We start from the raw sequence: 17753 nt of genomic DNA, 5'->3' as shown, positions 1-17753 counted from the left end.
CTATTGGTAATTAGGAAAGGCTGGAGATGAGTTCACTGTGGGAGGATCCTGAGGCTGAGCTAACGGTGGGATGTAAGCGGGGTTAGCAGGGTAAGCTGGTGGTGGGTGTCCTTTTGATCAGGCCTGGTACATCTCGGTCGTTGCATACTGGCATCATCAGCATATCATATTAGATCTAGAGGTCCTCCACCTCTTCCTCCTCTAAGTAATCTTAAAAGTAAAGGAAAAGCAAGAATAGATGATACAAGCAATATCAGGAAAGACAATGCTACGCACGAAGAGAATATCGAAACTTCAGATGGTCGAAGCACTCTAGCAAATAATGACTTAGTGTTATGGTTGGAACAGAAGATATTATAGGTACAAGGAGAATTCGAGTAGGTCCGTAACTTGGAAAACCTATCCCTCGCCTTGAACGTCCCCGACGCCAACCAACAAAACACCAATACCCAGCACCTCCCCAAAACACACCAAACAAGCACCCACAAAATCCTCTTATGCCCCATCAATACGTCACACCTCCCCAAAATCTTAATCCTCCACCGGTACCATCTCATCCTCAACACCAACACCATCCAATCCAATACCCACAAACCACTACCTACCATACTCCTCAAAACACACCACAACCGACCTATGGAAACCTTACCCCACACTCCACAACAAAGCTTATACATACCAGAATCCACCGAGAAGGACCTTCTCATCAAGAATATGGCGGAGGCACTTAAGAATTTTACAAGTCGAGTCCAAGGCATTGAGGGTTTGCACTATGAAGATTTGTGTATCCGGCCGGACATATAACTGCAGGAGGGTTACAATCCTCCTAAGTTCGAAATGTTTGACGGAACAGTTGACCCGAAGGTACATTTGAGAACATACCGTGACAAGCTAGTAGGGGTTGGTAAAGATGAAAGAATCCACATGAAGCTGTTCATGAAGAGCCTCACGGGAGACGCCCTGTCTCGGTACATCAGTCAAAATCCATAGAAGTGGGTTAACTGGGTAAGCATGGCGTCAGATTTCATGGATCGGTTCAGATTCAATACGGAGAATGCTCCTGATGTTTTCTATATCAAGAATTTTAAGAAGAAGTCGATAGAGACTTTCTACGAGTATGCTACTCGATGGAGATCGTAAGCTGCGAAAGTAAGGCCGGCATTGGAAGAAGAGCAAATGAACAAATTCTTTATTAGGGCCCAGGATCTGCAATACTACGTTGTTACACCCCATGTTTTCGTACGTTAAAGTTTCATCGTAAGTTAATCGATGTAAGTTCGGGAATGAGATTATTTTTGTATTATAAGTATTATGCTTTCTCAAACAAGTGATGAGTAAATTCGTGAAGGCGAGAGGGTAAGTAAATCGAAGAAAATAAATTTCGTCGAAGTTTGTCATTTTGGGATAAAATACGGCCTGAGCTAAAATACCTGGTACGCATGGACTAGTACTATACAAGGTACCACATGATCATGAGAGTAATGTGTATAAGTTGTGTTAAAAGTGAGTAGTACTTTGAGTAAGTTGAGATAATTCTTAATTATGCGGGTAATTGATTAATTATTGAATAGTGGAATATTTCCTAATTAATTAGGGAATTATTGGATAAAGATTAAAAATTGACTATGTGGCAGGCCACCCTTCAAACTAAATGACTCTTAAGTCAAATTGAAAAGTGGCAAGCTATGATGATTAACACAAATGACTATTAAGTGTAATCACCTACTTAGAAAATTTACATTTTGCTTTATTTGGCCTTAAAATAATCAAAGGCAATCTTATAAGATTCTCCCTATTAAAAACATTTCAAAAGGGACGTTAGCTTCAATCAGTAATCTCCACACCAAAGAAAATCAAACTTTTACTTACTCACTAAGTTGTACCATAAGATATGGCAACGTGAAATTGCTTCGGAAAATTCATACAAGATCCGATTATTTGAAAGATGCAGTTCTAAGGAAACAAGGTATAATTTTTCTCAACAATATTATACGAATTTTACCCTACTTCGATGCGCCGTTACGTGTTGTTGCAATTGAGATGTGTTAGAGGGATTTTTAAGAGAATCGGCTCAAGTATGTTAAGGTTATCCCTTCTTTCTCTTGGCATGATCTATACGACACAAGCAAAACGAGCAAATGCACAATTTCCATAAATGACTCTATTCATAGAAATACTAGAGATGCTTATGTTCTTGATTCTCCATGTGTCATATTATTCCATCATCTGTTCATGGATCTCAGAAATTACCTAAGTTGATAAAGTATATTTCATGATATTAATCAAAGGTATAATGGTCTTATGACGTACCGAGAGATTTTATTAACGTATTTCATATACATTTCATGCATTTATACATGCACATTGACCCATGACCAAATGGAGTTACATAAACACGTATATATATATATATATATATGGGAACTGGGAACGGTTATGACGTTATATACGCACCACAATCTGATCAGCTGGTATACGTTGATGATTTCCCCACAGTGGCCGATATGATATGATGGGATGCTCTAAGAAGGTTGATGATGTTATGAATGCATATACCAATGCACTGTATGGCTTTTTACATGCATATGCATGACATTTCAAATATTAAAAGATTCATAAAGTTGTTTAGACTTACATGTTGAGTCCTTTACTCCATATTTCTCTCATGTCTATTATTTTCTCGATTTTCATTCCTTGTGCCTCTTCTCATAAGCTGCTACAAAGCTTGATTCTTAACCGTAGGCTCGAAATCATTAGGCACCACGCTTTGCCCCTTTGAATCCACGATGACCGTTGTTGAGAGCCACCCGCTCTGACTTGGCCCCGAATATAATCAACTCCATGAATCTTCTAGCACATGAATACCCTCTCGACGATGCAGTATTTAAATATATATTGCGGGATTATAAATTCGCGTCCTAGTTTGGGGGACCTCATTGTGCCCGAGGTAGGCCTAGTGATATATAGATTTGGAGAAATTCAATGCCGATAAGTGAGTCATTTCATTATTATGATAAATAGACTAAATCTCTATTAAAATTACGATAATTATAAAGAGTTACTAGTGGAATTTGCCTTACTACAATCGTATTCTAAAATGACTCTAGAAAACAAGTAAATATTAATTCTAATATACTCGGTCCCAGAGGGACCTTCTCCAAGCTTGGACTTCTTAGCCCCATCGATCAAATTCCCAGGTCGCGCATGTCCAACAATAGATACGCCCTTGTTAGATGTCCTCCTTCCTTACCCTCTGCATTCTGAAAATCCACGATACTTTTCCTCATCTTCCCCTCAAGCTCCATCAGACCCTGCTCTAAATACTCTAACCTCTCTAATGATTTAGTAGAGATTCCTCTCCATTCATTGATTGCTTCCATGTCTACTTTTTGGTGTTCCAAATGTCTGGCCTCAGATTCAAAAGTCCTTTTGCGTAATCTCCTGTATTTGACTTGTGCCTTGGCAGCGTCGTCTATGACCCTATTTCCTAAATCAATCCCCGACTCGACTTCTTCTGCTATGTCTTCGACCAACTATGATGGGTAGAAATACGCATGGACGGCATGGTACCGATCTGGCTTGATGGTATCTTTTTTCACAATGATTTTTAGATTCGATGTGTGTTGTGCCTCGTAGTTGAATAGAATAGCATCACCTTGGAAATATGCTTTCTAGTGATCCATCTTGAAAACTCAGGGTATGATTTGTTTCCTCCCAGCTTGCCTCAGGACTCTGACAGAAGCATAAGGATAGATACTGTAAGGCCCCGGAAAATTTCGCTAATTAACTTAGGATTTCGTGGTGCCACGTAGGCTTATTATAGTATTTTATGTGCTGTTAACATGGTGTACATCAATTGGATTTAATAAATATGTCTATAAGTCTTAGGGTGAGTAATTTGGGGTCCAAGGAAAGGCCTAAGTCTAAGAAAAATTGGAAAAGTTCATAATAGGCTAAAATTCCAAATGAGCTTTCACTAGTCCATACTTTGAACGAGAATATCTAAATATGTATAAGGTTTTATGTGATGAATAACCTATCAAATGAAAGGTCTTCTAGTCTAGTTTTCAACTCTTCAAACCGTTCGTCATTTGGACATTCCTACGCAAAGTTATGATCACATTACCAAAGGCTGGAAAATGCGATCCTGTGTCAAATCTGCGACCGCAAAACCTGTTGCATTTCTGACTTTGCGGTCGCATTTCTGTCGCAGACTGGGCCAGTGTCGCCCAGTTTTGGGCGCCGATTTTGTGGTGCATTATGCGGCCAGCATTCTCGTTTTGCGATCCATTTTGCTATAGCAGACCCGACATCGGAGGGTTAATTTTCTAATTTTTATAACCCGACCCCATTTTAATATATAGGCTATGGGGTTCATTTTGGGGTCATTTCTTACTGACTTTAGAGAGAGATGAGAGAATATAGAGAGATAAAGGAGAGGTCTAGCTTCATAATCATCCAAACCTTGCATCAATCTTCAAGAATCAAAGAACCCAATCACAAGTTCTTCATCTAAGAGGTAAGATTCTATACCCTAGGTTTTAATTTCGAGTTTGGGGTATAAAATGGGATATTGAGGTATGATTCTTGGGTGTAATACTATTATGTATACATGCATGTACAAATTAGGTTTGTGGAAAGATTGTTTAACATAAATAAGTAAAGATTTGGTTGGGGAATGAAGGAAAACTTTGAAAAAGAGATTTGAAATTAAGATGCTCAACTAGTATTCGATAAAATGCTCAAATGAGCTGAAACCATGAATACCTTTCTAATTTGTGTTCAATTTTGTTATGTCTCATAGTAGATTGGAATTGCTAGAATTTTCGGAATGTTGTAGTAACTTAAGGAAAGCCTAATCGAGGTATGTATGGCTAACTTTGACCTTTGTAAAGTCACTTTGTTTGGTGTACGAATATTTGGTATGTGATATCTACGCGAATTATTTGTGAAATTGTTGTGATTGGTATGATTTGAGTGTTCGTGGTTAAGTCTCCCGATATAATGGTGTACGTAATTGGCAATAAACCAAATGTGTGATTGTGAATGTGTTATGTGCTAAGAGCTGAGAAACAAATGATGGTAGGAAACCGTAAATGATGAAATTGGAACAACTGTAGTAATAACATATATGGCTTGTTGTGGGCAATTATCGTGGTGACATAAAATGCATATGAGTTGTTGAATATGATGGAAATAGTATTGATGGTTATGGAAATTCTTTGAGAATTGTTGTTGTTGTTCTTTGAGAATTGTTGTTGTTGTTCTTTGTGAATTGTTGTTGTTGTGTTGTTTGTGAATTGTGATTGTTTGGTCGGATCGGGTTGCGCGCCGCAACACGAAGTAATAAGGTATGGGTTGTGGTGATAAGGGTGGCCTAGGTAATAAAGGTGGAAAGTGATCGAAATCACTATTGAAATGAAAATATGAGAAAGTTGTGAAATCGTTGATGTGAAAATGTTGAAGGAAATGGAGAGATTGTAACTTGTTTGGCTTGATTGCTTCCTTTCATGTGTATTTGATTGTTGATTCCGTTACTACTTGTTACTTGTGTATGGTTTGAGTTTACTTAGGGCAAAGTTTGTTCATACATACCAGTACAATTCAAATGTACTGACGTCCCTTCTGGCCGGGGGCGCTGCATTCGTGTTATGATTGTAGGTGGATCCATAGTAGGTACTCCAGTCCACCGACCGTAGCTCCCCTTCACTTTCCGTCAGCTGTATTGGTGAGCCCCTTTCCTCTCGGGGCCCTGCGTGGCTCATGCCGGTTTTATTCCGGAGTCATATTTTGGGTATTTGTGTAAGGTATAGCCGGAGCCTTGTTACCGGCAAGTATTGTATTATCCTTTGTATTCTTAGAGGCTCCGTAGACAGTAAATGTGGGTTACGAACTTATGTAAATATGTATTTTGTAGGTTGGGTGATGTGAGTTGTAAACCTCATTAAGTAACCATGTATGTTATGTATGTTTTGTAAAAAGGTGTTTTAATTATAAATGGCTAATTCCTGATTAATGAGCAATGAAAATACGGGGTAACAAGTGGGATAGGAAAGGCACCCAGGTCCGCTTGACTGGGGCTACCCGGTCGGGCGCCGGTCATGTCCCTCGGTTTGGGGCGTGACAGATGCCCCTTAATCCGATTAGAACTAGATGAGGAACATCTCTTACCTGATGATGAATTTGCTAGTAAAGAACCCTTCGAACATCCAATGGACCTTGTCATCTGTCAAATTGCTAAAGAATTATACTCAGCCCACAATGTTTCCAGGTTGTGCAAACCTATCTAGGATAAAATTCATTGTTTTTGGGTGGTGAAAAGCTATGTGGTCATTCCATGGTCACCGCGGAACTCTTGACGGTATTTTCCCCTTTGGAGATGTTCCAATATCCATATTTACAGTAATAGATTGCAACCCTCAAAACGCTTATATCCTTTCTTGCATCGGTCTAGGGCTCGGTATATCTCTGGTACGATCATTTGGACAATAGTGTAGGTATGTCCCTTAATTACTTCCATTAGGGTCTTGGTAACCATAGCTAACAGAGTGTGAATCCTTTCTCCTTGCATTGGGAAAATCAGCATCCCCGAAAAACAGACGATGAACACAAAAACCTGGTGGTGGGTCCAACCCAAATAAGGAATGGCAAACTTGTCGTGGTAAAGGAGGTAGGATTTGTTGTGCCCATAACGTTCGTAAAGGAAATAGAAGGGTATATAAGACTTCTTCAGGCAGACTAACTCATCATTCCCTAAAACCTATATTTTTTTAAGAAACCCTCAAGAAGTGCGACTTTCCAGTACCAATAGACCAGGGCTATCCTAGGGATGTCCAGCAAAGCCCCCTACTTTCTCTATAAAGGGAGTCATTTCTATGTTACAAAAATGGAAACATCCCACTTTTCATCCAGAACATAGTAGCAGCCTCGATCAGTACATTGTTTGGCTGAATGTTTAGCAAAGAAGGTAAATTCCCAAGAACTCTTTTCACATGGTTTTTGAAGCTTGGCGAGAGATTTTGCCACCAATCCAGCAACAAAGGTGGGATACTTCGTACCATGCCGAACCTACGGACTTCGTGCCTCATTTTTGCAAAACAGATTAAGTAAGTCATTTCCCCTTCCAGATTCGACTATTTACACATTAATGATTAGCATATCGGCACGCTTTCTCCAAATAATCAGCATATCATGATTGTGCCCTTTGTTATGGAAATCCCGACGGACTTTGGATAAGTCTTGTCTTAGCAAGTTGTTATGCAGATAGCGTTTTAACCCATACTAGGTTTAGACGTGATGCATGTATAGTTCACATCAGAGTGGGGTTTCTATAAGAGTCTAGACTGGTACTCTCAAGCGAACAACTTGAAAGGAAAGGCACAGAACCGTCGAATGCACCGCTGATTGACTAGTTTTATCGCAAATAAGCCTTTCCAAATTTAATGGGTGATTTAGGAAGAGCGCGTACACTCATTAAGTGTCGCTATGGTATTAATTACGCACGAGTGGATTATGATGGAGCATGCTTTATACAAAGATAAAACAACACGTTGTAATCAAATTAAGTGAAGAGTCGCATACGAGTTCATATAAAAGGGGAACAGGGAACAGGATGTGCATGTGCAATAAAAAGGGAAGATAGGAGCGGGATAATCAGCAAAATAACAAAGACACACTTATCGTGAGAGACTAACTCATGTATACCAAGTTCACAATGGTAAGATCCTAAATATACCAAGCAGAGTCGCCATGTTGTCGCGCCCCTTTTTTTTTTGCCAAATCGGATTTCGACATTGACAACTCATTTAAGGAAGGGTTTTAAAAGAGAGGGTCGCCACCTAACGGATTAAGGTGCCTTAGCGCATCTATTTGCAGATAACTCTAGATTAACTAGTTGCATCACCAAATATCGGGTAAGGGCTCAAATTACCTTGTGGAGAAGGTGTTAGGCACTCTCGAGGTCCACAACGGTGGGTTGTGATGAACCAAAAGGTCATCACTTATTTTAGAAATAAATTCTGTATTCCGAGGCCTTAAAACCTTCTTTTTGTCTCACCTCATTCTGCGTGCCCAGTTCGGGAGCACATCCGTAAATCCATTTTGTAAAAATCTGTGAAGAATGATAAACTTCCCTTTTACAATGAATTTAAGTTGACTTCGGTCAACATTTTGGGCAAGTGGACCCAAACTCGTGATTTGACGGTCCTGGAGGGTCCGTAGGAAAATATGGGACTTGGGCATATACCCAGAATCGAATTCCGAGGTCCCAAACCCAAGAAATAAATTTTTAAAGAAAATTGCTCTTTGGAATATATATGTGTTTTTGGAAATTAAATGTGTTTGGAATTCGATGGTATCGGGCCCGTATTATTGTTCCGGAGCCCGGTACAGGTCTTATATGTGATTTAAGTTGAGCCTCTAAAATTTGGTAAGAAACGCATGTGGTAACACATCCAGACTTTTACTCTATACGAACGTGTGGTAACCTACGCGAATGCACTAAACAAACGGGGAGGGGGCTGGTATACACTATGCGAACGCACTGATTGGGACGCGAATGCGGAGCTTTGGGTATGTTGTTCTACGCGAACGCGTCTAAGTACACGCGAACGCACTACCTAAGGGGGAGCTGGGGAATGGGTTGGCTATATCTGTGCAAATGTGGAAAATGGCTCGCGAACGCGTATGCCAGGGGGATTAAGAATGTGCTAACACGGGCAATGGCACGCGAACGCATAGAGTACCTGTCCGGTCTTTTCAAAAATAGATTTAAAACGGGCAGACCTTCTTCTTCACCATACTTTCGAGGTTTACAGCCCTAATAGCGATTTTCTTCAACAATTATCATCCCCAAGTCATAGGTAATCAGTTCTATTTGTTCTTTCAATTCCTTACTGTTTTTCATCACTTTTAAAGAAAAAACTAAGAATTTTTATGGTACAAATGAGGAATTTGGGGAAAGTTAGGGTTTTTTGATTAATTGGGATATAGACCTCGATTTAGGGTCGAATTTCTAAACTAATTGCATATTTGGGATCGTGGGTGAATGGGTGATCGGGTTTTTGCCCGAACCTCGAGTTTCGACCAAGCGGGCCCGGGATCGATTTTTTACTTTTCGGGAAAAATGGTAGAAAAACTATAATTAAGCATTGGGTATGAATTCTTTAGCATTTATTGATGTTGTTAAATTAATTTGGACTAGATACAAGTAATTTGGAGGCGATTATAAAGGAAAGGCGGTGTTTGAAGCTTGAGTTGGCCGTGGAAGTTTGAGGTAAGTGTTTGGTCTAACCTTAGCTTAAGTGATTAGGAGTTGTGTCTTATTTGCTATATGTTAACTGTGGAGTACGACGTATAGGCATGGTGACGAGCATCTATACGTCGGTATCAAGCATGCCCATAAGTCTTCTGTTGTAATTGTTATGACTCTGTTGTGGTTTATTCGTGCTTCATATGAGGATTATATTATTGTTCCCTTGCCGGGATGTTGTTGTTTATTATTGTTCCCTTGCCGGGATGTTGTTATTATATTAGTGTTCCCTTGCTGCGATTCTTTTATGATTGGTGTTGATAAATGAAATCGAAGTAGGTTGCACGCGTGCAACAGTATGAAATGGGAGTGGGTTGCACGCCTGCAATATAAAATGGGAGCAGGTTGCACGCCTGCAACGGTACTATATGAAATGGGAGTGGGTTGCACGCCTGCAACGGTATTATATGAAATGGGAGCAAATTGCACGCCTGCAACGGTAATATATGAAATGGGAGCGGGTTGCACACCCGCAATGGTACTATATAAAATGGGAGCGGGTTGCACACCTGCAACGATAATATATTAAATGGGAGCGGGTTGCGCGCCTGCAATGGTACGATATGAAATTGGAGCGGGTTGCACGCCTGCAATGGTACTATATGAAATGGGAGAGGGTTGCACGCCAGCAATGGTACTACATGAAATGGGAGCGGGTTGCACGCCTGCAACGGTATTATATGAAATGGGATCGGGTTGCACGCCTGCAACGGTATTACATGTGTACTTGTTCCTTATTTCCTTATCTTTTGCGTGTAATTGATTTATGGCTTTCCTTACGTTTCTCTATTAGTATTCTGTTGTTATATGCTACTCCCCGCAGCATGTTTCACCCACCCAACTTTAGCTGTGATTGTCTGCTTTTATTTTCCGCTGTATATGACTTAACTACACAGGTTTATTTTGGTTGTCTGGTCCTAGCCTTGTCACTACTTCGCCGAGGTTGGGCAAGGGACTTTCCAGCACATGGGGTCGGTTGTGCTGATACTACACTGTGCATTGTGTGCAGATACTTATATCGGAGCATTTGGACCGCAGTGAGGATGCTCTCTTCAGTCCATTCAGGCGACCCGAGGTAGTCCTGCAGACGTCCGCGGGCCTTGGCGTCTCCTCCTATCATTTCTTTTTCTCTTTTTACTTATTGGGAGACAGATTCATGTATTTCTATTCAGACCTTATTTGTAGTATTCTTAGACAGTCTGTGATTTTGTGACACCAAATTCTGTGTAGAGTTGTATTTAGACTTCCGCAGTTTTTATTTAGTTAAATTATCAGATTCGTCTTCCGCTTGTTTAATGATATTATTATTTCCGCTGTTTTATATGTATTGTTTCGAAATTATAAGGACTTCAAGATTTGAAAGGGTAATTAAATTGGAATGGTTGGTTTGCCTAGCTTTCACTAGTACGCGCCATCACGACTACCGAGGGTGGGAAATCCGGATCGTGACAAGTTGGTATCAGACCTCTAGGTTACATAGGTCTTACAATTCACGGACAAGCTTAGTAGAGTCCGAGGGATCGGTACAGAGACGTCTGTATTTATCCCCAGAGGCTACAGAGTTAGGAGAAACTTCACATCTATTATTTCCTGTTATGTGGTTTGGTTTCTCAATGCTAATTGAATTTCTACTCCGTTCATTCGTAGATGGCAAGAAAACGCGCTTCCTCATCCACTGATCAGCAGCCCGAGCCCACAACAACAGCTCCCACGAGGGGCAGAGGGCGAGTCCGAGGCCGTGCTAGAGGACGAGGTAGGGGCAGAGCTCAGCCCAGAGCACCAGCGGCGGAGCCTCAGGTTGAGTTTGATGATGAGGTTGCAGCCCAGGAAGTTCCGATGGGCCCAGATCAGGTCTCTAAGAGGTTCATTGCTACCCCTGTACTTCAGGAAGCTCTGATCCGTCAAGTGGGCCTTATCGAGAGTGTCACCCGGGCAGGGTTGCTTCTTGTAGCACCAGTCGTCTCTCAGGCTGGAGGAGGAGCTCAAACTCCTTCTACTCGCACTTCGGAGCAGATAGCACCCTAGTTTCAGACTCCAACAGCTCAGCCACTTGGAGCAGTTCAGCCGGGTGTGGTAGCTCAGACCGCTGATGGAGAAGCTATGTCTGCTGATGCCTTATGGAGATTGTACAGGTTTACTAGCTCTTCACTACCACTTTCAGCGGCGCGTGTACTGAGGATCCCCATGATTATTTAGACAGTTGTCATGAGATTCTTCATGTCTTCGGATAGTGGAGACCAATCGGGTCGACTTTGCTACTTTTTGCTTATCTGGATCCGCCAAGACTTGGTGGGGAGATTATTGTTTGGCTAGACCAGTTGGGCCACCAACTTTGACTTGGGAGCAGTTTTCTCAACTACTTCTGGAGAAGTTTCTCCCTATTACTCAGAGAGACATCTATCGGAGGTAGTTTGAGCGTCTCCAGTAGGGTTCTATGACTGTTACTCAGTGCAAGACCAGATATATTGACTTGGCCTGTCATGCCCCTCTTATACTTCCCACTGAGAGAGAGAGAGAGAGAGAGTGGAGAGGTTCACTGAGGGACTCATTCAGCCTATTCGACTTTATTTGGCTAAGGAAACGGCGAGTGAGATTTCTTTTCAGGAGGCGGCCAATATGGCCAAGAGGGTCGAGATGGTTCTTTCACAGGGGGGTGGTAAGGGGTCTGACAAGAGGCATTGTCATTCAGGCAGATTCAGTGGTGCCTCGTCTAGAGGTAGGGATTTGTATGGTAGAGGTCATCCTCCTTGGCCTTTTCAGTCGGCACTTCAGGCTTCTCACGGTGCCCCAGGTGGTCGTTGTTCTCACATGCAGTATTACAACCAGCAGTCTTATAGTGTACCGCCAGCTCCTACCAGTGCACCTCCGCTTCAGAGTTTTCAAGGTCGTCAATCCTAGAAGTCGAGGGCTTATTTTACTCGTGGCGACATGAGGCATATTCTAGGTTTTTTCCTCGAGCCACAAGCAGTTCTCACCACTAGGGTTCCCGTGCCATAGTTCAGGCACCGAGTTTTCCACCGGCCACCCAGCCAGCTAAAGGTAGAGGTACAGGTGGTAGAGGTGGATGTAGAGGTATTACAGGTGGAGCTGAGGCCGCTAGAGGTGGAGGACAGGCAGTAGGAGGTCGTCCAGAGATGTAGTTTAGGGTGGTGGGGCATAGCCCCGATGTTATGCTCTTCCAGCCAGGCCTGAGTCTGAGGCTTCCGATGCAGTTATCACACGTACTGTTCTGGTTTGTAGTAGGGATACTTCAGTGCAATTTGATCCAGGGTCTACATACTCCTATGTGCCATCTTATTTTGCACCGTATTTGATTATTCCTAGTGATTCTTTGAGTGCTCCTATATATGTGTCTACACTAGTGGGTGATTCTATTGTGGTAGATCGTGTCCATCATTCTTATATAGTTGTGATTGGGGGTCTTGAGACCCGAGTAGACTTATTACTTATGGACATGGTTGATTTTGATATCATATTGGGGATGGACTGGTTATCACCTTACCACGCAATCTTGGACTGTCATGCCAAGACTATGACCTTAGCTTTGCTAGGGTTGCCTCGTTTAGATTGGAGAGGGACTCCTAGTCATTCTACCCGTATTTTTATCTCATATGTGAAGGCTCGGCGTATGATTGAGAAGGAGTGTTTGCCATATTTGGCATATGTTCGTGATTCTAGTGCTGAGGTTCCTTCTATGGATTTTATGCCTGTTGTTCGTGAGTTTCCTGAGGTATTTCCTTCAGACCTACTAGGTATGCCGCCCGACGGGGATATTGACTTCTGCATTAATTTGGCTCGGGGTACTCAGCCCATTTCTATCCGGCCATATCGTATGGCCCCGCTTGAGTTTAAAGAATTGAAGGAGCAGTTGCAAGACTTGCTTGAGAAGGGCTTCATTAGACCTACTGTCTCGCCTTGGGGTGCGCCGGTGTCTTTTGTTAAGAAGAAGGATGGATCGATGTGAATGTGTATAGATTACCGGCAGCTGAACAAGGTTACAATCAAGAATAAGTATTCTTTGCCGAGGATAGATGATTTGTTTGATCAACTTCAGGGTGCCAAGGTATTTTCGAAGATTTACTAGAGATCTGGCTACCATCGGTTGAGGATTAGGGCATCCGATGTCCATAAGATAGCTTTCCGCTCTCGGTACGAGCGTTATGAGTTCTGGGTAATGTCCTTCGGGTTGACTAATGCCCTAGCAGCTTTTATGGATTTGATGAACCGAGTGTTGAGGCCTTACTTGGATTCATTCGTGATAGTCTTCATTGATGATATATTGATTTATTCCCGCTGCCGGGAAGAGCACGAGCAGCATCTAAGAATGGTTCTGCAGACTTTGAGAGATAGTCAGTTGTTGCGAGTTTTGGTTCAGGTTAGTTGCTTTCTTGGGTCATGTTGTTTCATCAGAGTGTATTCAGGTAGATCCAAAGAAGATAGAGGCGGTCAAGGACTGGCCTAGACCCGCATCAGCTATAGAGGTCCGTAGTTTCTTGGATTTGGTAGTCTATTATCATCGGTTTGTGGAGGGGTTTTCATTTATTGCAGCCCCGATAACCAGGATGAACTAGAACGGTGCCTAGTTTAGGTGGTCGGACGAGTGTGAGGCGAGCTTTCAGAAGCTCAAGACAGCTTTGACTACGGCGCGGGTGTTGGTTTTGCCCACAGGTTCAGGGCCATATACCGTTTATTGTGATGCATCTCGTATTGGACTTGGTGCGGTGTTGATACAGGATGGCAATGTCATTGCATATGCTTCATGTCAGTTGAAGAATCATGAAAAGAACTATCCGCTCCATGATTTGGAGTTAGCTACCATTGTTCACGCACTGAAGATTTGGAGGCACTATTTATATGGCGTGTCATGTGAGGTGTTCACGAATCACAAGAGTTTGCAATACTTATTCAAGCAGAAGGAGTTGAATTTAAGGCAGAGGAGGTGGTTGGAGCTATTTAAAGACTGTGATATCACCATCTTATATCATTCGGGGAAGGCCAATGTGGTGGCTGATGCTTTGAGTAGGAAGTCAGCCGGTATGGCAGTCTTGCGTATATTTCGGTCGGTGAGAGACCGCTTGCTTTGGATGTTCAGGCTTTGGCCAATCAGTTCGTGAGGTTGGGTGTTTTTGAGCCCAGCCGTGTATTAGCTTGCACAGTCACTCGTTCTTCATTATTGGAGCATATTCGAGATCAGCAGTATGATGATCCTCATTTGTGTATCCTTAGAGACACTGTGCAGCATGGTGGTGCCAAGCAGGTTATATTAGGAGATGATGGGGTTTTGAGGCTTCAGGGTCGAGTTTGTGTGCCTAATGTGGATGGACTCCGAGATTTGATGTTAGAGGAGGCCCATAATTCTCGGTATTCTATGTATCCGGGCACAGCTAAGATGTATCAGGATTTGCGGCAGCATTATTGTGTGAGGAGGATGAAGAAGGATATTGTTGCGTATGTGGCGCGGTGTTTGAATTGTTAGCAGGTAAAGTATGAGCATCAGAGACCCGGTGGTTTGTTTCAGAGGATTGAGCTTCTCGAGTGAAAGTGAGAGCATATCACTATGGACTTTGTTGTTGGACTCCCACAGACTCAGAGGAAGTTTGATGCAGTGTGGGTTATTGTTGATAGGCTGACTAAGTCAGCGCATTTCATTCTTGTGGCAGTCTCCTATTCTTCAGAGAGGTTAGCTGAGATCTATATCCAGGAGATTGTTCATCTTCATGGTGTGCCCGTGTCTATCATTTCTAATCGAGGTACGCAATTTACCTCGCATTTCTGGAGAGCATTTCAGCATGAGTTGGGCACACGGGTTGAGTTGAGCACAGCATTCCATCCTCAGAAGGACGGGCACTCAAAGTGGACTATTCAAATTTTGGCGGATATGCTCAGAGCTTGTGTCATTGACTTTGGAGGCTCGTGGGATCAATTTTTACCTTTAGCGGAGTTTGCATACACAACAGCTACCAGTCGAGTATCCAGATGGCTCTTTATGAGGCTTTTTATAGTAGGCGGTGTCGGTCGCCGGTTGGATGGTTTGAGCTGGAAGAGGCTCGGTTGTTGGGTACGGATCTGGTGCAGGATGCCATGGACAAGGTCAGGATCATTTAGGATAGGCTTCGTATAGATCAGTCCAAGCAAAAGAGTTATGCCGACGTTAAGGTTCGTGATGTGGCATTCATGTTGGCGAGCGAGTATTGCTTCGGGTGTCGCCTATGAAGGGCGTGATGAGAATTCGAAAGAAGGGCAAGCTTAGCCCTAGGTTCATTGGCCCGTTTGAGATTCTTGATCGAGTGGGAGAGGTGGCTTACAGACTTGCGTTGCTGCGGAGTTTATCAGTCGTGCATCCAGTGTTTCAAGTGTCCATGCTACGGAAGTATCACGGCGATCCATCCCACGTGTTAGACTTCAGCATTGTCCAGTTGGACAAGGACTTGTATATGAGGAGGAGCCGGTAGCTATTCTAGACTGGCAGGTTCGTTAGTTAATATCGAAGAGTTTCCCTTCTGTTCGTGTTCGGTGGAGAGGTCGGCTTGCTGAGGCATCAACCTGGGAGTCCGAGTCTGATATGCGGAGCTGTTATACCAATCTTTTCTCCGACTCAGGTACTTTCTTCTTATGTCCGTTCGTGGACGAACGGTTGATTTAGAGGTGGAGAATGTGACAACCCGAAAGGTCATCACTAATTTTTAAATTAAATTCTGTGTTCCGAGGCCTTAAAACCTCCTTTTTGTCTTACCTCATTTTGCGTGCGTAGTCTGGGCGCGTATCCAGATAGCCATTCTGTGGAAATCCGTAAAAAATGATAAACATTGCTTTTATAATGAATTTAAGTTGACTTCGGTCAAGATTTTTGGTAAACGGACCCGGATTCGTGATTTGACGGTCCCAAAGGGTCCGTAAGAAAATAAAAGACTTGGGCATATACCCGAAATCAAATTCCGAGGTCCCAAACCCGAGAAATGAATATTTAAAGAAATGTTATGAAATAATAAAAGAAGAAGAACAATATTGCAGAGAAAGAGAGAGAGAGAGGAAATTCTTATTGAATTTTTGGGATGAATTACAATGGAATAGAACCCTCTATTTATAGGGAGATGGTGACTTAGCCACCAAGTAATAAACCTTAGAATCTCTCTAAATATGGACATTCACCATAAATAGGATTCTATTTATAACACTCCCCCTGAATGTCTATTCAACAGATAATGTGCCTCGTTAAAACCTTAACTAAAAGAAAATCTAATGGGAAAAAAATTCTAGAAAAGGAAAAAGAGTACACATGTTTAGAAATGCGCCTATTGGTTGACTCGTTAAAAACTTTGCAAGGAAAACCCAGTGGGACAAAACCTTGTAAGGGAAAAAGAGTGCAACGCGCATTAACTCCCCCTGATTAGAGCATCAATTCACATCCTTGAGCCTTCGCATCCCAATCTTGTGCACCATCTTCAAAAGATCTTTGGTAGAGATTTGATAAACAAATCAACCATATTGACTTGAATGAATATTTTGCACCTTGAAATCATCATTCTTGATAGATATGAATTGTCTTCATATAATGTCGTGGAATGGCATTCAATATATCCATAGAGGTATTCTCGCTATCACATTATCATGCTTATAATTATAGCATATGTGCACAAATCGCACTTGGATACTTTGAGCGATTTAAATCCTTCAAGGATTTCCATATAAGTTAAGTCATATAAGTCATATAATAGACTTTAATTAGATGCATATCAAGTTTTCATGTCATGCTTGACAAATAAGATACCGAAAACTGATTGCACATATCATTGACTTTATACTTTCAAGTGTTTGAACTACATGTCTTTCATATGAAACCAATTCTATTCGAATTGTTTCTTCAGACTTAAGATCCTCATATATATTTAGCGCTATTATAGATGTCGTCGACAAACATTTTATATCGGCTCCAACCTCCTTATTTTTCATAAAGACATAACATAGAGATCTCTTCATTCATATATTCGGGTACCTGAATCTCTCATGAGATTTTATGAAGTGTTATGTCATGTGATCTTCTAGATCACTTGCCTCCTTTATTATGATCATTTTGATCATTTGCTCATCTTCTTTATCAAGAAGTTTATTTGAAACCGATTAGTCTATACGCCTTAAGCGTACCACAGACTTCGTCCTTCTAGGACTTAATAGGAGCATTTGCAATGAGAATATAGTTACTTTCTTTGGGTCAGCAAATGCGTCTGGCATGCTTTGCAATAAATTGCACATGAATTATCCTTTTATGAACTTCAAGTTCATATTATTTTATTCGAGGATCTAGATGTACAAATGATAATTCATTCCACGTAACTTTTTCTCAACTGTTTATCATGTCTCCCCCTCATGTTAGAAAAACTAACTTGTTTCCTCAACTTTGAGAACCCATCTTTGTGCGTTATGATGTTAGTCAAAATATACACCG

Source organism: Nicotiana attenuata, chromosome 9 (genome assembly GCF_001879085.1).
Source record: "Nicotiana attenuata strain UT chromosome 9, NIATTr2, whole genome shotgun sequence".
Classification (NCBI taxonomy): domain Eukaryota; kingdom Viridiplantae; phylum Streptophyta; class Magnoliopsida; order Solanales; family Solanaceae; genus Nicotiana; species Nicotiana attenuata.
Note: the sequence above shows the minus strand (reverse complement) of the source record.